General features: G+C 36.7%; 1 protein-coding gene and 1 long non-coding RNA gene across 2 annotated transcripts in view; one reads left to right on the forward strand and one right to left on the reverse strand.

Annotated features, from left to right (window-relative positions):
• The window catches only part of ppp2r3a (protein phosphatase 2, regulatory subunit B'', alpha), a 124,616-nt gene that overhangs the window by 39,542 nt on the left and 63,299 nt on the right, over positions 1-21,775 (forward strand). The gene's annotated exons all lie outside the window — the stretch shown is intronic.
• On the reverse strand, positions 14,353-20,213 carry LOC147846364 (uncharacterized). Its single transcript, XR_015478505.1, has 6 exons — positions 20,165-20,213; positions 18,870-18,903; positions 17,468-17,554; positions 17,219-17,369; positions 17,031-17,107; positions 14,353-15,709 (listed from the first exon to the last, which is right to left on the reverse strand). It is a non-coding gene; the product is annotated as an uncharacterized LOC147846364 (long non-coding RNA).

The raw sequence follows: 21,775 nt of genomic DNA on the forward strand, positions 1-21,775 counted from the left end.
AATTTTATATGTACAGTCAAGTCCAAAATTTCAGGCCTGACTGTATGTATATGTATATGTTTATGTAAGTCTGTATACATGTACGCTATGTTTGTTTATTTATTTAATTATGTAAATGGAACGGGGTGCGGGTGTAATTGGTTTAGACGCCTGAAATAAGTTAAAATGTAGTTTTCACAAACTTGTTCTTCATGTTTGCTCTAACTAGAGACTTAACGGTACTACACATTTTGTCAGGGACTTTGAAACCAACTAGAAAGCTCATGAATTTTATTTGTACTGTAGCTATTTTTCATTGACATATATTGATACACATTTTAGCACCTTAAGTGAAGGATTTTTTGCCCATTCCTCTTTGCAGTACCTCTCAAGCTCTATCAGGTTGGATGGGAAGTGACTGTGTACAGCCATTTTCAGATCTCTCTGGAAATGCTGAATAGGATTTAGGTCTGGGCTCTGGCTGGGCCACCCAAGGACATTCACCAAGTTGTTGTGAAGCCACTCCATTGATATTTTGGTGGTGTGCTTTGGGTATTACCCTGCTGAAAGATGAGCCGTCACCCAGTCTAAGGTCAAGAGCACTCTGAAGCAGGTATTTTGTTCAGGATGTCTAAGGCCCTTCTCCCCCGATCACTCAGCTTAGATAGCCAAACAGCTCTAGGAAGAGTACTGGTGGTTCCAAACTTCTTCCATTTATGATGAAGGCCACTGTGCTTATTGGAACTTTCACAGCAGCAGAAGTTTTTCTGTAACCTTTCGCAGCCTTGTTCCTCGAGACAATCCTGTCTCGGAGGTCTACAGACAATTCTTTTGTCCTCATGCTTGGTTTGTGCTTTGACATGCACTGTCAACCCTGGGACCTTGTATAGACAGTTGTATGCCTTTTCAAATCATGTCCATTCAACTGAATTGACCACAGTTGAACTTCTTAAGAATGATCAGTGGAAACAGAATGTACCTGAACTCAATTTAGAGCTTCACGGAAAGGCTGTGAATACTTCTGTACATGTGATTTGTCAGCTTTTTTAATTTTAATTAATTTGCAACAATTTCAAAAAATCTTTTTTCCACATTGTCATTATGGGGTATTTGTGTGTACAATTTTGAGGAATAAATACATTTAATTTTGGAATAAAGCTTAATCATAAAAAATGTGGAAAAATTGAAGCGCTATGAATACTTTCAGGATGCACTGTATGTTGGCCTACACAAAGTGGATACATGGCCTAACCAGTGGAATCATCTCAGTGCACACATCATTTAATTGTTTTAGTCATCCTAAAAAAATTATTATCCATCATCAAAATATTTGGTGAATTTCCTGGAAATAGCTTGAATTGTCTTGCACGATTGCTTTTAAAACATCAACAATCTGCTTTGAGACAAAATTCTCTTATTAGGTATAGGAAAAAACACAGGGTTAGTCAACTTACAGCAACTGTCCTTTTTTATTGTTATTTTGTGCCAGATTAAATTTGATCAAGCAATATTGTATTTATCCATATACGTTTCACAGCTGGATATAAAACATAGCCTAAATTGTATCTTTTACTCTTGACTATTACCTTTAAACAATTCACTCTCAGAAAGTTGCTAGAGTTTTAGATGTTTGCTTTTTAGTCTACCAATTGTATGTTGGCTTCAGAATTCATGAAAGGTAATCAACAGTAGATAAATTTAAGATCAAAATATATATGAATCATGAACTTTATCACTTATTACAGATACTATTTCTGCAGTAATGCCAGTGAAAAATATCTAATGGGGTGTTTTTTTTTTATTTTTAAGGAAACAGAATGATGCAAGCATACAGGCTAGCCAATAAAATAATAACTTTCCTGCAGCACTGTACCATGTAGAACTGAGACCTAGAACTACACCTGAACTGTATAGAAAAGATGCCAGATTTGAGCGAGAATGCCAGTGGATGGCTTTGTCCAGATTATATTGACATTTTATTTTCAATGCTGTGTGACAGTTAGATGACAAAGAACAAGGAAATTATGTTGGGAAGTTTTTAAATGATTGACAGACAGTGTTTCTTAAACTTTCTTTGCTACTGTAAGACTGTGAGGGCAGTGTCTCGTTAGTGTTGTTTCAGGCGGTCTGAGAGTAGGCTCAGGTCGGATGCAGGTTACAGAGAATGCAATGAGCTTCTGTCGCTGATCCAGTGTCTACAGACTGTGCAGAGGAGGATGTGGAAAAGATGATCAGCTTACGCAGTCTCAGCCACCTGTCTTTAATCTGCTCTCTCAAAGCTTACCTGCACTTTACAGCATTTTATCAGTATGATCCTCAGGAGAAGCCACTGCAGCGGAGTGGATTTTCAGTTCACAGTAGAAGGACGTTTCATGCAGTAAAAAAAGTTTTTTGAAACTTTCCGTATGTATGCATATTCTTGACGGTAAAGCAGTGGGTTTTTTTTGCAATACAAGGGCATATCGCAATTTTTGCATCATATTTGTTGGATGCTTGAATCCAAAGCAGCTCGATTTGGTGCCAAATTTTATCATATAGGCTGTAATAACATCTTGAGGAAAATGAGTTGAAGTCAGAATTATTAGACCACCTGACTTATTAGCTCCTCTGTATATTTTTCCCTAATTAATGTTTAACAGAATGTTTTTTTCAACACATTTGCAATCAAAATAATTTTAATAACTCATTTCTAATAGCTGATTTCTTTTATCTTTGCTATGATGACAGTTAGAGCTGCACCATTAATTGAAAAAAGATTGCGATCTTGATTTGACCCCCTAAACGATCTTAGTCCAGCATTTCTATGATTCTGCCAATCATATTTTTAAGTTCAGGAGAAAATCAAATGCAGATACAAATACGTTGTTCAGCAACGTGGACACCAATGGTGTTGAAACAGTGTTGAAAGGGTCACATACTGTATTTATAAGGTATAATTCACCAAAAAATGCCTTTTCTGTAATAATGTATTCATGGCCACGAAATCACACGTGAAGTGAGCTGACCGTAACCTGTTACCAGGGCGCGTGGATGTGAATGAAGTCTGCTTTAATGAACAGAACCTACATAGGCTGTGAATAACAGGTAATACAGTTGTAAGTTTGTGGATCAGAGTGATCGTTTGAGAGCTGTGTGTTATCAATGACAGATTGCAAGCATATGTCTCAAACATTTGTCTCAAACATTTTGGACATAAGACAATTCAACATCAGAATTATGAATTGTTGTATTCTGATGTCTGATGTCATATTCTGATGTCATCACTTTATGTACATTAATGACCACGACCAATTTAAAGTCTGCTCAAGTCCATCATTTAAAGTCTATTCAAAATGTAGTATTTTAACCAACAGTTGAGCTTCAAGAAACTGATAATAATGCACATGCGTGATTCAGCATTTGGTGACCGAACACGACAGCCTACTGTGACAAACACAAAAGCACAGTACAGTACCTTCTGAACAAAATTTGGACTAATGATGATAAACCGAGAGCTTAAATACAAAGATCTGGCAAAACATAAGTTCATTTCATGACAGAAAATCGTGATGAAATTTAAATAGTGAATCATACTTTATTTTGGTTGCAAAACCTTATTGTAATAGATTTTTCTGATCATGGTGATGTTTTAACTAACTGCCATTATAGTTGCTGACCATATGGTTTTGATATGTTGAGTCCTACACTTAAAAAAAAGGATTTAAAGATGATTCCTTGGATTAAATACATTTTTTAAGTAATTTATTTGGGTTGAATTCAAACAAACAAATGAAGTTAAACATTACTGAATTTGTTCCACACATATAAATTGTTTGCAACAGTTTTGCAGAAATGATTTTTTTCAGTGTAACATGGGAAGATTGTCATTAAATCATCGTGGATGACGTCATTACATTGTAGAGTAAAAGTACCAGTAGTGCTTTTTTTAAAACGAACTGTCTGAAAGATCCGGTTTGAGAAAGAAGGTCCGAACCTCCCATCACTAGTAGGCAAAGTGATGTGTCTAATGTTTTGTGTAAAGTTGGCAAGACTAATGGCTTAAGTGTGGAGGTAATGAAGAGGTTAATGGTTGCACATTTGCAGCAAGCATGGAGTGATCCAGACAAATTCAGGTCAGCTGTCGGACATGATTACTATTTAGAGTGTAGAAGGGATCCAGGATGCGGGGAATTGCTGCTCTCTGCTTACACACACTTGCATAGCACTCTCTCTCTCTCTATCTCTTTCTCTCTTTTACTCACTGTTACAACACCCCTTACTCATACAGCCTAGTGTCTGGCCAACTCTTCACTCCCCAAGGACTCCGTATGTTAACAGCCATCGGGTTTCAGGACAGAAGTCAAAATCCATTAGTTTTCTCCATAGAGAAATTGAGTCATTAAACAATGGATAGTACATATGAAGACCGAACTTCTTACTGTGTTGTTTTTAGATTTCACAGAAGCCACATGTCCAGTAATTTGCATTTAATCCCAAAAAGACTTAATTACTGTATTATAAGAAATGGCACAAGCAGTAATACTGAAGAGAGATTCATCAATGTTACCGTGGAAACAGGAATTGCAGCACAACTGCTCACAAATGGCCATATTCTCTCATAAAGAGTTGCAAATGGTGTGATCAAATCACTTTAAATATGGTATTCGTGTGCTGCAGTTAAGCATGCCATTTTATATATAAACTCTAAGGATGGCTGGTCAAACATATTGAAAATAAATAAACAGATTCATTCATTCATTTTCTTTTAAGCTTAGTCCCTTTATTCATCAGGGGTCGCTACAGTGGAAGGAACTGCCAACTTAGTATCCAGTATATTTTTTACACAGCGGATGCCCTTCCAGGTGTAACCATCACTGGGAAAAACACCCATACACTCTTACATTCACACACATACATTACGGACAATTTAGCTTACCCAATTCACCGATAGGGCATGGACTTGTGGAGGACTCCGGAGAATTCGTAGGAAACCACACAAACGCAGAGAGAACATGCAAACTCCACACAGAAATGCCAACCGACCCAGCTAAGGCTTGAACCAGCGACCTTTTTGCTGTGAGATGACAGCGCTACCCACTGCGCTGCCCTAAATAAACAGATATTTTTCTATATTTTCTGTTTCTGCCATTATATATTGTGATATAAAAAACAATTTCACTAGATGACTGGAACAACTCTATTTGGAAAAAAATTCTTTATTTTTGCTAATAATTGAGGTGATTTTGTTGAGAGGGAGCATCTGCATACAATTTAACAAATTAAAAGCACAGTTTAATACAGTAGAGCAAAGATACAAATAAAACTAGAATTGTACATTTCCTAAAGGAAATGTGAATGGGGTTTGCGTGGCAAATTGATGGGGTACAAAACGGTAGTAAACTGGGCAATAGAACAACATGCTAATCGAGTTGCTAGCATGATGCTAACATGATTACCATGTAGCTAGCATGATGCTAATCGTGTTAGCATCATGCTAGCAACATGCTAAACAACTTGCTAGCATCATGCTAATATGATTAGCATGTAACTAGCATGATGCTAATCGTGTTAGCATCATGCTAACAACATGCTAATCGAGTTGCTAGCATCATGCTAACATGATTAGCATGTGCTAGCGTTATGCTAATCGTGTTAGCATGATGCTAGCAACATGCTAATCGAGTTGCTAGCATCATGCTAGCAACAGTGCTAGGGTGCCCTGAGTGGTTGCTAGGTGGTTGCTAGGGTATTCTAAGTGGTTGCTAAGGCGTTGCTAGGCGGTTGCTAGGGTGTCCTGAGTGGTTGCTAGGTGGTTGCTAAGGTGTTGCTAGGCGGTTGCTAGGGTGTTCTGAGTGGTTGCTAGGTGGTTGCTAAGGTGTTGCTAGGCGGTTGCTAGGGTGTCCTAAGTGGTTGCTAGGTGGTTGCTAAGGTGTTGCTAGGTGGTTGCTAGGGTATTCTAAGTGGTTGCTAAGGCGTTGCTAGGCGGTTGCAAGGGTGTCCTGAGTGGTCGCTAGGCCTTTATTAAGGCGTTACTAGGTGGTTGCTAGGTGGTTGCTAGGTGGTTGCTAGGGTAATTTGGGTGGTTGCTAGGCAGTTGCTAGGTTACCCTGGGTGGTTACTAGGCAAGCCTCACATACTTGCCTGATGAAATATTTATACTTAGTAAGCATTTCTAGCAAGTTACAGTACATGGCTAGTCAATATTAGCATGTAGCTAGTCACTGCTAGCATGAGTAGCATATAGGAAGTTCCGTTTGCTAGCATGAGTCAAACGAGGCAATCCCCAAGTCTCTACGATGTTCCGATGCTGAGATATAGCTGTTGATGAACGGTTGCTAGGGTACTCTGTTTTGTTGCTATGGGCGAGGTTACAGAGTGAACTTGAATGTGGTTGGCTGTCCAAGTCAAATGAGCCAACCCCCAAGTCAATAGGACACTGCTAAGCAAAGATATGCATGTAGGCCAGTTATAATGGCAGTCTATGGGACCAGTTTGGGGGCGTGGCTTGTGAGCTTCATTATCATATCGAGATGCTCATTGGTTGTCTGAGTCAGATGAGCCATCCCCCAAGTCAATAGGACACTGCTAAGCAAAGATATGCATGTAGGCCAGTTATAATGGCAGTCTATGGGACCAGTTTGGGGGCGTGGCTTGTGAGCTTCATTATCATATTGGAAAGCTCATTGGTTGTGTGAGTCCAATGAGCCAACTCCTAAGTCTATAGGACACTGTTATGCAAAGATATACATGTAGACCCGTTAAACTGGCAGTGTATGGAACACTTATTAAGGGTATTTAAATGGATTTGGGGGCGTGGCTTAAGAGCTTAATTATCATATTGAAAAGCTGATTGGTTGTCTGAGTCTAATGAGCCAACCCCCAAGTCTGTATGACACTGCTATGCAAAGATATGCATCTGGCCTTATTATAATAGAAGTCAATGGGATCAGTTTGGGGGCGTGGCTTGTGAGCTTCATTATCATAAAGTGATGCTGATTGGTTGCCTGAGTCAAATGAGCCCACCCCCATGTCTCTATGACACTCCTATGTAATGTTATAGATGTCTGACCTTTATAATGGAAGTCAATGGGATGTGCAATGGGACGACCCACCCCATGTTAAGTCAATGGGGCAGTTATTAAGGGTCTTTAAATGGTTTGGGGGGCGTGGCTTGTGAGCTTCAAAATCATATAGAGATGCTGATTGGTTGCCTAAGTCAAATAAGCCAACCCCTAAGTCTATGACACTGCTATGTACTGTGATTGACATGTGAGTCAAGAAATGAATGGGAGTCAATGGGCAATGTAAAGTCAATGGGGACCCCTTTGGGACGTCCTAGCACCCCAGGGGTACAACTTATACCCCCTTTTGGGGTATGTTCTCATACAGGCTGCAACCCCCTACAGATGTTGCGAATCCCATATTTCTACGAATTTCACACTTGGCGCTATAACGCTTTAAAGGTCGTCCCATTTCGCGGGGGCATTAGTGCTCTTCTAGAAAAATGAATGGGAGTCAATGGGGCCAATGTAAGTCAATGGCAGGGGGCCAAAAAACCCCCCACCCCTTATAAAAGTCATAGCACACCATTCCCGATACAACCGGACGATTTGACACCCCTTTCAAGGGTCTGGGGCGAAAGCTGCGGGACAAGTTACGCGCCGAACTTTTGGCAGAATTAAGAATAATAAACCAGCACAATTGTAAGAATGGACTTTGCCTAAGGCAAACCCCATTAATAATCTGTTTTTTGGTTCACACCTAACGCAAAAAGAACAAGAGAATGTCTCTTGGGATTTTTCACTTCATGCAAACATTTAACTAGAGTTGATTTTTTAAACATGTTTGGGACAAATGATTGAGGCGAATACCACACATTTGTGGCAAACACTCTTTAAATAAAAGTAACATGTATAATAGTTATAGTTAAATGTGAAATAAAATTCCTAAACTCTAGTACCCTGTAAACTGTGAGTCCTACTCGACATCACACATCCTCTGTGGTGTAAAGGGATGAATTACACATACTCAAATTACTGTAATTAGGTAGATTTCTTCAGGAATTGTACTTTTGTAAGTACTTTTAAAAATATGTTCCTTTACTTTCATTTGAGGAGATTTTTAGTGCTATATTGGTACTTTTACTCCACTATTTTCCTTCAATCTGCAGTCACTTCGTTATTTTTTACTAATATATTTTTGTATTGATTGGCAAAGTAGAATAATCAGTCCTGTGATTCCCATCCAATCTTATTGCGCATAAAAAGCTTGCATCATACAGAACTAACTCATAACACAGGTGCTTCCATAAATGCAGCAAACATGTACAGTGTGAAAAAAAGACACAAAATCATTATACGTAATGACCGAGAGACGATGAAATGTATGAGGACTGAAATCAACAAATGGCTTTAAACAAACACTAAATTCCTTACAGAATTTTACATTCCCACACACACATGCACAAATAGCATGTAAACGCATCAACCTTTCACAGTGTAATTCTAACTACTCTTGAGTACTTTTAAAAGGGCTACTTATTATGCATATTTTGAGTAATATTTACAACAGATTCTTTTACTCTACTTGCATTACATTTTTAGGAAAGTAATGTTATTTTAATTGAGCATAATCTTTCAGTACTCTTTCCACCACTGCACACCCTGCAATGCAACTATTGTTTTCTATTCATTCATTGCAGAATGTCAAATGATGAAACTATTGTAATGCCCTAACACACTAGACAACATTAGGTCTGAACTTGAATTTGATCTGCACCACACAACAATATTTGAGTCCAAAATGTCTCCATTGTGTGTACCAAATTGACAAAATATTTCACCCCTATCCTAGATTTTTGTTTTTCAATGCAAAGCAAAGCACACACAAAGAGGGCCAGTTGACAACAGTTGATGTCTTCTATATTTGTTTTCCTTCTGAATATATGTTTAATCACGTAAGATTTTATGTTTGTGGTATTGCCACAGTAAAATCGTCACTATATTAGACAGGTGTGTGCTCTTGTGGTCTGGCCAAATCATCTCATGAGTGCTTGAAACAGTCTGTGGTCTCCCAGAGAGTATAGTGCAGTCGAGTTTATTTTAGAGTTGGTGATATTGTTTATTGCATAATGTATTTACAGTTCAATTTAATTTAATTTAATTTTATATTATTTAATTCAATTTTATTTTATTTTATATAATTTTTATTCATGTAATTTAATTTTAATTGATTATTTTAATTTAATTTTAAGCTTTTTTATTGGCTTAAACGTTGCTTAAAAGAATTGAAATACCTCTGCAAATAATAATTCTGGAACCAAGGTTGTGATTATGTTTGTTTACATCTGCATATCTGTGCATATTTGGTATTTCTGTCATCTCCTTTATTGCTATTGCTAGCTCTCTGTCTGATAACGTTAGGATGTTGTCTGTGAAGTAAAGTCTTTGGTTCCTTTTATTATTCTCGACCGTGCAAGTAAGCACTGAGCTGTAACCAATGACTGTAAAAAATATGGACGACGCGACAGCCCTTTTTCCCATTGAAAGCCTTGAGGGCAAAACGCCTGCTTGACGGGCACAAACTGTCGCAAAAGACTGCTGAAATTGGAGCCAGACATGCGCAGAAGGATTGTCTGATGGAGCCAGAGGAGGAGCCGCGAAAATGAGCAGAGTCGAGCTTCCAATCAAACGCTTTATGTAAAATCAACTACGCCCCCGAACTTCTCAGCATGCGTTTGCTGTCATATCAACACAAATGGATGTAATAACGTTAACAAATATGAGGGTTTTATATATTCAATCGCGCCAGCTCCAGGCCGCAGCGCACAACTTACTCGCGGCGTCACGGGCTGATTCCGGCTCGCATGCGGCAGCGCCTGCTCGCTCGGCCGCCGCATCTGGCTCGATTGACTCGGACTGGAATCGGGCAGTGAGTCCAGGCATCCGGAGTAGGTCCAGCAGAGGTAACATTAGTCAGTCTGAGCTCTAAGGGATAAGTCTCCGGCAGGCGAGAATCTAGCCGGAACTGTGTTTTGCTATCTGGGTGGCTAGGCGTGTATCAGCAAACTAATAAAGCCCGAAAAAAGCCCTGAACTTAGCGAATAAACAGTGTTCCACCAGGATCATGTATGTCAGAAACTATAGTTTACTGCTGAACTCATTTTGTCATGGTAAAATAACACAGAAATCGAATAATAACATTTCAGTCTACTTCAGTCTCCTGCCGAAGTTCAGACGCCGCGCTTTGAGAAACTGTCAATCACAGCTGTCAATCATGATGACACGCCCAGCATTAAATTACTGCTAAAAACAAACTGTTTACAAAAATGAAGATCTGCACCTATTTCAGCACAATAACCAGTGCCTTAATCAACCAGAACTATCTTTCGGGACATTTTATTGCAAGTGTAATATTTTTTTTTATTTGGGCTCAAGTCTCCTTCATTAACACGGAGGAGGCGGGCTTTATGACTTGTACTGCAGCCAGCCCCCAGGGGGCGATCTAACGGCCGAAACCTTCACTCAAACGTAGGCTTGCGGCACACTTGGCTGTAACGTCTGCTGATGTGAAAACAGTCTCTTATTGAAGTCTGAATTACCTCGGTTTCATTTATAGGACCAGTGACCTGCAAGAATGGGTCATAGTGTTCATGTGAATGGACAGATTTAGCTCATGCTCTGTTCTTTTATCCAAAAGTATGCCTTGAATAAAACTGGCTGATTCTCATTAGTTTGATGTAGCTTAACGATTCTCCTCTGGGTAATTTCAACGCTGATTTAAATGCCCTTTCATGAACAAATCAAATTACGGTGTATTGCATAAAAACTCATCCCTGTTTGAACTAGAACCTCTCTGCGTGCTACACAATTGAAGAGTTCATAAATCAACATTAATGTTTGCTGTAATAAAATAAAATAGAGTCAAATAGAATAAGGTAATTAAATTAGATTGAATTAAGGATTATAGATAGAAAGCATGATAATGACAGACTGTGTGAAAGAATGTTGAAATAACCTAAATATGTTGTATATATACTATGGTTTTTAAGATGTTTTGTAACATGCTCTCACAGGTCACTTTATTAGGTACACCTGTCCAACTGCTCGTTAAGGCAAATTTCTTATCAGCCAATCTCATCGCAGCAACTCAAGGCATTTAGGCATGTAGACATGGTCAAGACGATCTGCTGCAGTTCAAACCAAGCATCAGAATGGGGAAGAAAGGAAATTTAAGTGACTAAAATTGGCATGGTTGATGGTGCCAGACTGGCTTGTCTGAGAAGAAACTGCTTATTTACTGGGATTTTCATGCACAACCAACTCTAGGGTTTACAGAAAATGGTCCAAAAAAGAGAAAATATCCAGTGAGCGGCAAATCTGTAGGCGCAAATGCCTTGATGATGCCAGTGGTCAGAGGAATATGTTCAGACTGATTACAGCTGATAGAAGGGCAACAGCAACTCAAATAAACACTCTTTACAACCAAGAACTGCAAAAGAGCATCTCTGAAAGCAGAACACGTCGAACCTTGAGGCGGATGGGCTACAGCAGCTGAAGACCACACCGGGTTCCACTCCTGTCAGCTAAGAACAGGAGTTTTACAGTTCGCACAGGCTTACCAAAATTGGACAATAGAAGATAGAAGAATGTTGCCTGGTCTGATGAGTTTTAATTTCTGCTGCGACATCCGGATGATAGGGTCAGTATTATGCATCAACAACTTGAAATCATGGACTTGTATCAACGGTTCAGGCTGGTGGTGGTGGTGTAATGGTGTGGTGGTTATTTTCTTGGCATACTTTTTCTTGGCATAATTTATACCGCGAGATGCTATTACGTCAATATGAACCAAAATCTCCAGAAAAGGAATATTTCCAGCACCTTGTTGAATCTATGCCACAAGGATATAGGCAGTTCTGAAGGCAAAAGGGGGTCCAACCCGGTACTAGTAAGGTGTACCTAATAAAGTGGCCGTTGGGTGTACTTATCCTTACAGTTTACAAAATATACTTCTCACAGTAGATCCCAATAGTGAAATCACAGAACTCTCTAGTTAGCAGTTAATGGTGCAGTTTAGCTGTTCTGGACAGTGTTTATTGTAACTGCGGTTTGTAACTTGACCTAGCTGATTTCTTGCATCTTTGTTATTTTAGCAGACACATTTGGATTGGCGAACAAAGCGGCTTTGAAGTGTCAGGCAGTCTTTCTGTACTGACACAAACTGAAGTAAGGCTTGTGTTGACACGACCCCAAAGACAGTCATTATTTATTAAAGCCGTGCTCAGTGGAGAAAGGAAAAAGAAGCCTTCTCAGCCTTATAAGGCCCAGCTCTTCTAAAAATGTCAGGAAGTGCTGGATAAGAAAAGGCATGACTCATTGTTTCTCGTTTCGAACACGCCAAAGCAAATCTAGCCTGCTTTTTTATATTGTTCCGGGCGGATGGAGTGTTTTATGCTTCCTTAGCTTGTTGTCTGTTTCTTTTATGCCTCTAATGAGCAGGTTCACTCTCAAACTGTGTGTTTTTCGTATCCTCTGCCCTTTCATTTATTCAATATTTGAGATAATTTAACAGTGCTGTCAGTTGCCAATAAGATAATATACTTTCAGCACTGTATAACTAATTTTGTCGTGTTTAAGTCATTTTTTCGCTGTAATGCTATTTGGCCCTCTCATTATTTCTAATTTACTTGTCATTACCTTCGCCCTTTCTGCTTTCTCATCCCACATATGTAGGTTCGTAAAACAGTGCAGTACAGTTGAGTTAGAGCTGCAATATTAATCATTAAAAAATGATTAATTTTTGAGTTTAACACCTAACACCAAAAAATAAATCACCTGTGTCTATAAAAGCAACACATGGTCAAACAAACATTCAAATCTGTAGACTACTTCAATGTGGTCATATCATTGGTCCATGAAAATGTCCTGCTTGTTGTCAAACTATTTTATAACTGTAACAAGAGGCAATTCAATGATAACTTTACGTTAAAACATCTGCCATAAGGATTATTTATCAAAATTTGAACTTTTTTGGATTTCCGGAAGCTATGGAAATTATAAATGTAAAACTGGAAATACGTTAGGACCATTGTTATTGTTTACATTTTAAATATGTCTATAGACATTGGTAGATATGCACACTGGTAACAACATTTGTAAATTACACAGTAATTAACTGTATTATGAACTGTATTTTACTGTAAGACAGTTATGCAGTATGTTACTATATTTTAAAGTCACTTTTTTGCAAATTACAGTATATTTTACCGTAAAAATATACTTAAAATTATGTCAATACATATACAGCATAATAAATGGTGCTGTAAATGTAAATACAGTAATTTTGCTGTAATTAGTTTACAGTATGTTACTGGTGAATGCTGCTAGTGAGTTACTGTAGATTCTGCAGGAAAATTGTTAGCAGTGCAGGTGTGAAACTGCCCTTTTCATACAAACAGTATTGTTATTTTCTTGTTACTTTATCACAGAAGTAGTAGTATAAACGTTTAAAGCTAGGAGATATATGCATTGATGGCTATGATAGTGATTCAAATAAATTATATTTATTTCATGCTTTAAATATTTTATAATTTACATTCCTATATCATTAGGTGTAGGCAGCAAATAATAATAATAAAAAATACAAATTGTTTCACAGTCATTTTTGTTTAATATCCTAGTGTTTGATAGGATTGTGCCAGCCCAATGTTTCTCTGGGCACATTGGGAGGTTTAAGATTTTATCTGAAATGCCTCATATTTCCAAAATGTCTGTGCTGAAGTTTGGAACAGATTGAGACCATTAAAAATATTTTTAATTCAGATTTTTGGGAGAATAAATCAGGGAGAGATCAGCTTAGCGAGTCTGACTTTGTTTGTCTACTTAGAAACATTAAAAAATCATGCCCCTGTGATTCTCATGTTTTAGATTGGAGTAACTCAATATATACCTACACTGTAAATTCTAACATGTTCAGTTTACTTAAAAAAAGTTTGGAAACCGATTGCCTTATTTTTGCAATATAAACTTACAAGGAAATCTTAAGTTAAGTTTAATTATTGCCTTGAAGTAAGAAAACTAAAACTTATAAAGTAAACTAACTGTTAAAAATTAAGTAAGTTTAATAGAAAATTCTAGTTAACATACTTGTCATTATTTAGTAATCTTACTTAGGGTTTTATAGTAAGATTACTTTAATAACTTTATTTAACTAATACTGTTCTACCATGTTCAGTTAACATCTTGAATGCTAGTAGTCTCAACATTGTTTTAATCCACCATTTTAAGTAATGTCAACTAAAGAAACTACTTGCAATCGGTTTCCACATTTTCTTCAATTAAACTGAACATAAAATATGTAGTTCAACCTACAAGTAATGACATTATACAGGTCTTAAATGTAAACATTTTATTTGACAAAATTAGCAGAATTTCACAATACACTTGTGATATTTTAGTATCACAATACACTTGTACACAATACAGTTTTGTAAAAACCTGTTGTAAAGTGCTGTAATATACTGTAAACAGCAATACAGACAAAAAATATAATAAACATGTTCAACCCTAAAACACAAGTTTTCGAAAAGGTTTGAAAATCTATCAAAAAAACTTTAAATACTTGACACTTGGAAAAAAGATACTTGAATTAGTGTAATTAAACATGCCATTGCACCAGCACCTTAAACATGGCAGCATATAGACACTCACAGAGGAACAGATATTAAGCTTTAAAGCTAATTTGTTAGACTGTGTAGTTTAGATTTTCCTACAGAAAATATCACATTAGTGTGGTCAAAAGTATTGAGTTTGGTATCAATCAATACTGAAATATTAAAAATATCCATTTTCCACCAGCATTTGAGTGCTACTGAGCTCGTTCTTAAACACCATTGATTGGCCACTGTGTTCACATGCTCAACAGAAATGACTGTGATTGGCTGTGACTGTCATAGGTTTACTATTTTTCACTGAGTCCAAACAAAGTTACACGGACACTGAAGTGTTTCAAAGCCATGTCGATAGCTGATTTGTTTAGAAGCTAACATATAAGCTATCTGGTGATGAATCGACTGATCGACAGTGCTTTGAACTTATCCAGTGTCTTTGTATCTTTGCACCTGGTGAACAGTGGTGAAGTGTGGTAAAAATAATGACCTTCAAAGCCAATCAGTCATATCTACTGAGCATGTGAACACAATGGCCAATCAGTTCTCGCAATGTTAGTGGGAAATGGATGGACTTTTTTTTTTATTTATTTCAGTACCGATTGGTACCAAACTCAATACTTTTGACAACCCTATAAATCACAACACTTTTTTGGTAAAAAAAAAAAAAAAAGTGTTTTAAACACCAAAATGCTGCAGTCCTAAATGTAACACTGCAAACAGCAACATGTTAAAAAGCAACACTTTGTAATTAAACATGCCATTATACCTGAACCTTTAAACATAAAGCACAGCAGTATATAGGCACTCGCCGAATAAAACACATTACGCTTCCCTCCCAGCAAAAGCAACACACGTTGAACAAATTCAAATGCATTGCTCAAAGTCTTTGGGTAGTCCGAATTCAGTGTGTAAATCAAAGCAAAAAAAGAGACATACTGCATGTGGCAAAGTCCATAACCACTTTTCCTTCCAGTATAAAGGCCCACATTGCATCCATAATGAGGTTCTTTAGACATCTTCACACACGACAGTCAGCAGGCCAACATCTTCTGCACTGAAGTCCGACTCTACAATTACATCCTATGAATAGAGAAAGAAAAATAAGTAAAGTTTGATATTCTAAATGGCACTAATAAAGCCTGTAGTGGCCAGGAGACCAAAAGCAGAGGTGAAAAAAATACAATTCCTTGTGCTTAATTTAGTAACACTTTAGTAGGAACCAATTACCCTATTAACTAGTTGCTTATTAGCATGACTATTTGTGTTTATAGTACTTTTTACATTCAAATGCTTCTTATATGAAGGCCTTGCTATGGTGCTCCTTCTTCAATGTAGACCAACACGATGGATTTGCCTGTACTGCTTCTACTAGGCTTGTCATGATAGTGGAATTTATTACCAATCCATATAGTAATTTTAAAAACATCCATTTCCTGCTAACATTTGAGCATTGTTAAGTGTCATTTCTGTTAAGCATGTGAACAGAATGGCAAAACAGTGCTGTTTAAAAATGTGCTCAAAAGTGCTTAAAATGTTAGCAGGAAATTTGCTGCTTAAAATTGCAGCAGAGATTGGTACTAAATTCCAGTATCTTGAACATGATACTATTCTAAAGGAACAATACATTTTTTTAATTAAAGAAACACTGTAATGTAATAAAACAAACTGCAGTAAAAGTACTTTTAAAACATTTTCAAGAAATTAAATGCAAATGTGTGAGAGACCAATTGGTGCTACATAATCAATATAAATATTTTGTAGGGAAAACTTAATAAATTGGGAACCGATTCATGAATGCATTTGGTTTTGCTAGATTAAAGCAGTGAGTCAAGTTTGCATTATTTAGCACACTTTTTAAAAATGTATTAATAACTATTTTTTTAATAAGAAAATTTATGTTTTAGTATGGCTTTTAGAACAAGGGTGCAGCCATCTACAATCCCACAGCAGGTGACTTCACAGGGTTGGTTATAATACGGAGCATCTTTGACTTTGTGGCTTTTAACACTATCTTTTTACATCTTAATCCAGCAGGTTCTTTCAACTGAAATTATATTTCTCTCAACATATTACATAGGTATTACACTTATTAAGATTTTTTTTCAAGCTAATCTTCCTCCTTTTCAAAACAAGTGTGTTTAAAAATTAAAGAAATGCATTCATTACTTCACTGGCCTATGAAGCTAACTGACCCTGTGACGGCACAAGCTGCTGTATTTGCAACATAGCAATGCTCTTGCTCCAAAGGCCATAATATAACATCCCTCTTACTTTCAAATACTTACATTAAATGCATTTGTTTTATTTTTATAAAATTGAAATTTTTTATTAATAAGTGAAGTAAACTGGAATGACTGCTTCATTTCCAGTCTAAGAAAGCAGAAACAATAATACTACTTACAAAACACATCCTGAAAATTTCTTTAGACTCATCCCTCTAAAGGACTGAAAGACCCCGGAGAACTGCTGCCAGATGACCTTGAAAAAGTAAAGACAGGTAGACATGCATTATAGCCCAATGAAAACATCAAATGCAATTTATTGCAATCAAATGCAAATTATGATTCAAAGATGATGTCACAAAAATACCTTTGAATTAACATGTTGAAAATTTCTTCTAGTTTTCTTCTGCAATTTTCTCCTGTTTTTTTTTTTTTTTTATTTCAATTAAACGAGCAGTGTGTGTCCAATGCAGCGTAGAACTTGGATCTCACATTTCTTCCTGATAGTCGATTGAATTCTGCAAAGATCCAATCAAAACATTATTAGTCATTAATAACATTCAAAAACACAACACAAATTCACAAAATCACACAAAGTTTTGAAAAGAAAACAAACCTTCTGCAGCACTTGCATCAGCTGGTGTTTCCTCTATGACTTCCTTCTGGATGTCGTAAAGTGTTATTGACATGGCTAAGCGAAATTCTAAAACAAAAAACAGAAATCAGAAACACATGCAATGATACAATGCAATGCCATTTAGCAACAGATGTTACACTTTAACATGACATAGTTAAATGTTCTTGAATAATAAAAGCTGCCAAATACTCCCGGCGCCTGTCATCAAAAGCATGAGCTATACTTGTCACCAAACAGTAATAAACACAACCCCCGATTAAATATAATCATGGCATTGTTGCTGGTGTGCCTTACTTTTATGCGCATTAAAAGTGTAATAAATATTTGTCTCAATTGATGTCTTTAAAAGGACACTGAACTTTCTGACTAGGGTTGCACGGTTTACCGGTACTATGGTAGTATCGTGATACTATGGCTCCAAGATACTGGCGGTGCCACTGTAGTTTGTAAACGGTAGTATTGTCATTAACAGTCTGCCTACAATACATAATGCTGCATGTGAAAAAGTCACTAAAATACTTACATGATTCAGCAACAATAGATCATTGTATTTTAATAGTCTATGGAGCCTTCTAAGGTTGTAAAACTGTAGAATTTGCGCCTTTTATAGTAGCCTATTGCATATTTTGTGATGGTTCATTTTGAATCGGAATTTGTTTATTTCTGTTCCTGTCAATATGATATAATAGCTACAACAACTGTGACAATCTATTAAAAAGAATGACTCATAAAGTGAAATTTTGAATTACTTTGGATTCTTATCCGATAATAAGTGTGAAAAAAGTATGATAGATGAAAAACCCAAAATAGCAACAGGAAACAATTTTTGACCACTTCATATAGCCTAGGTTTGTTGGAAAAATGCTCTTTTCTTTATGTATCTTTATTTTAATGTATTGTTTTTGCTGGAATGAATACATTTTAGGTGAAGAGATGTGCAAATACTTTTTTCAACAATAAGGGAATTATTTAAATTCAAGTAGGCCTATAATAACATATACAATATATTATTTCTGACATTTTTCTTTATTTCATGGATTTAAGTTATGAATTACAGTATTGCAATACTACTTGGTATCACCATACTTCAGCTGGTATAGTATTGTAACATAAATTAATGGTATCACAACACAACAACCCTATTTCTAACTAGTCCTCAGATGATTATTCAAATGGACAAAATATTCGGACTATTCTTGATCATGCAGTTCTTTGCTGAGAATTTTGTTAAATGTACTTTTAATGCATTAAACGATTTAAAATTACCCTGACACTCAGTATGGAGACAAGGTAACGTTAATAGAACAATTCATGAATATGTTCTATGGCTTGTGCGGTATTGTTCAAAAAGTTTTCTTTGATGTGTAAGTGCAAAACTTACATTTCCACTGCATATCAGCTCACAAACTGGTAGTCTGAAATAAAAAATAAATAAAGGGTATAATGATATTACAAACCAAATATTCCACTCACAATACTCTAATGGTGTGCTACATTTTAAACAACCTTGTAATTGTTCAAATTTATTTGCCCTAAATTGTTAAAAATTAGTGAAACCTTCTTTAAAAATGCAAACTAACAGGTTTGGCAAAGCCTGTTTCTTTACAGAAAGTTTGCTTATAACAAAGGCTTGTTGATGCCTTTGTGTGATATTGAGCAAACAAAGGGATGTTTCTGTGCTTGGTTGTACGAGTTATACCACTTCATCATTAACGTTATCCATCACACATATTCAGTCGCGTCTGGTCAGATTTATTTGTCATTACAGCAATACAAAACACTCAATAACGTAACGGCAACACTGGAATAAACCTTCAAAACGGCATAAAGAAAAGACAAATAGCATATAAAACAAATAAATGAGTTAATTAAATATCTCTCGCATTTTCATAAGTTTAACTTTAAGTTTCATAGGGATTGTTAGCATAAGCACACTTTAGCATCATGTGTAAATATGTATCTGCCTCATACAGTGACACGGATCGTAATCGCATCGAAATCCTAAATTACCTACGACACTCACGGGTCCATTTTGAGCTGAAACTGCTTTATAATGTTCTAAAAGCCTCGGCGGGTTAAAACTGCGGCTGCCCCGGCGATCATGGAGAAAAAAACGACTGGTCTGGTCATGAGCCGCTCGCTGACGCCGGGCCGAATCACAGCTGATCTCCTCACCTGCTTCCTGCAGGTGATCTCATAAAAGTAAATCTTAAAAAAAATAAAAAACGCATATTTTCGTCACAACAAGCGCCACTAAAGTTCAGCGATAACTAACGTTACTGTATTTGTAATGCGGATAAATAGGTTTCGTTTTCTTTTTTATGTGTTAACTTTACATCTATTTGAACAGATCATTGCGCGCGCTCTTGCTCTCTCAGTGCATCATTTAAAATGGCGCGGCCCGCTCTTTTAGAGCATAACGCCCACTTTACAAATTACTACTAACTTTACAAATTATTAATAGTTATTAAAAAGGACTAAGCAGCTAAAAATAGCTTATCTAGTAAAGTAGACAGTATTGCAAATAACGTGCAGTGGTCAAAACGTTTAGTCACAACATCATGGGCTATTAATTAGTTCACAAAACAGCAAACAATTTCACAAAGTGCAGGAAATAAACAGATTACTGATACTATACAAATAAAATCAAAGTAGTAATTAAAACGAAAAGTTTACCTTGATTTACAGCAGTACATCTTCTCAATATGAAATCCTGTCCTTCAATGGCAGTGCTGGGTGGCGGTTGGTTGTGACTCGGGATGGGGGATGGGAAATCACCACCCAGTACGCATGCGTACCAGCATGGCTTAACCCTTATAAGCAATTTTACTCAAATTACATTAGTTATGGGAACTTTATACCTTACTATGTCAGTAACACTAATGCATTTCTAGTAAACTCAACAATTAGCTTAAAATTAAGTAAACACACTAGAATTTTGATAGTAAGGAATACTATTCGCATTTACAGTGTAGTAACTCAATATACAGCACTATATCCACTTAGAAGTGAGTGAATCAGTATCAAATATAGCCCCTTATCTTTAGGAGGTCTTACAAATGAAAACAATACCACCATTCTTCAGAAAGAGTCATCTTGTGTTCAAACTGAGCTGAGTGTCTTCAACATTTCTGATAAAGTCACTTTTTCCCAGACCTTTTTTTCAAGACATGGAAAGTTCATTAAAATTTCAGCAAATTGTTAATGGTCCATTTGCAGTGGTTGGTCTTGGTCAAGTGGTTTTTAAATTCTGTCATCCGACCCCTTTAGCCTTTTCAAAAACTTTCCACAAACCCATTTCTGTGTCTTTTGCTGCTAGATTAAAGAAATAAGAGTCTGACTCAGGGACAAAAAAGGGGCTTGATTGCCAGCGAGAGAAAAAATGTTGGTCTGGAGCAAGTCTTTCCACCCGTGCCTCATATGCACCTCTGTGCCACAATACTAAATGATCTGTCAGACAGCAGAGATGGAGCTGGAAAACTCTTGAGCGGTTAAATAAAGATCAGTACTTCATTTGGGGTTTGGCGTCAGAGAGGGATATTGGTCTGGAATATGCAAGTTACCTGATCAAAAACTGAAATCGGCCTCTATTCATTAGATGTGAAATACATCCTGACAGCACTAGGACTTTTTCCTCAATCTTTATCCTTTCACTCTCCTCTGTCTTCTTCATCTGTTTACCCTCTTTTCTCCCTCACTGGCTCACCTCGATCTGCTAATACTTTTTTAGGAGCAAACGTACTGTACCAATGTCAAACAGCATGGGTTTGACTTCTGTTGGGCTGACTGAGGAATAGAGACATCAGATGAGAATCAAGCATGACTGTGAGGATCAAGACTCAAAGTTCTCTTTTATATAGAGGGCTGTTCAAAAGTACTGTTCAAAATCAGGGAGATTTGTTTTCTTTTAGAGAGAAGTTAATACTTTTATTCATCAAACACACATACACAAGTGTTCAAAAGACATGTATACTGCTACCTAAGATTTTAATATCAAATAAAAATGAGAAATTGTTGGTATGTAAGTGCAATGTAACTTTTAATCAATAAAATGTGCAAAAGGGACCATCAAAATAAAGTGATAACATAACTTTTAAAAAAATTATATTATTATACTGTACCAGTTTTGCATGTGAAATGAAACCCTTCTGTACATCTGATGTTAATCTTTTGATGTGTATGATCACTCTGGTGTGATCAGTCTTGCTGGTCAATGGAGTGTACCATCACACCGATGTGATTAGAATGTTTATGATCAGCTGCTAAATTAAAATCAATTTATCAATG

The sequence above is a fragment of the Danio rerio genome, chromosome 2 (assembly GCF_052040795.2).
Source record: "Danio rerio strain M-AB ecotype USA chromosome 2, GRCz13ab, whole genome shotgun sequence".
NCBI classification, from domain to species: Eukaryota; Metazoa; Chordata; class Actinopteri; order Cypriniformes; family Danionidae; genus Danio; species Danio rerio.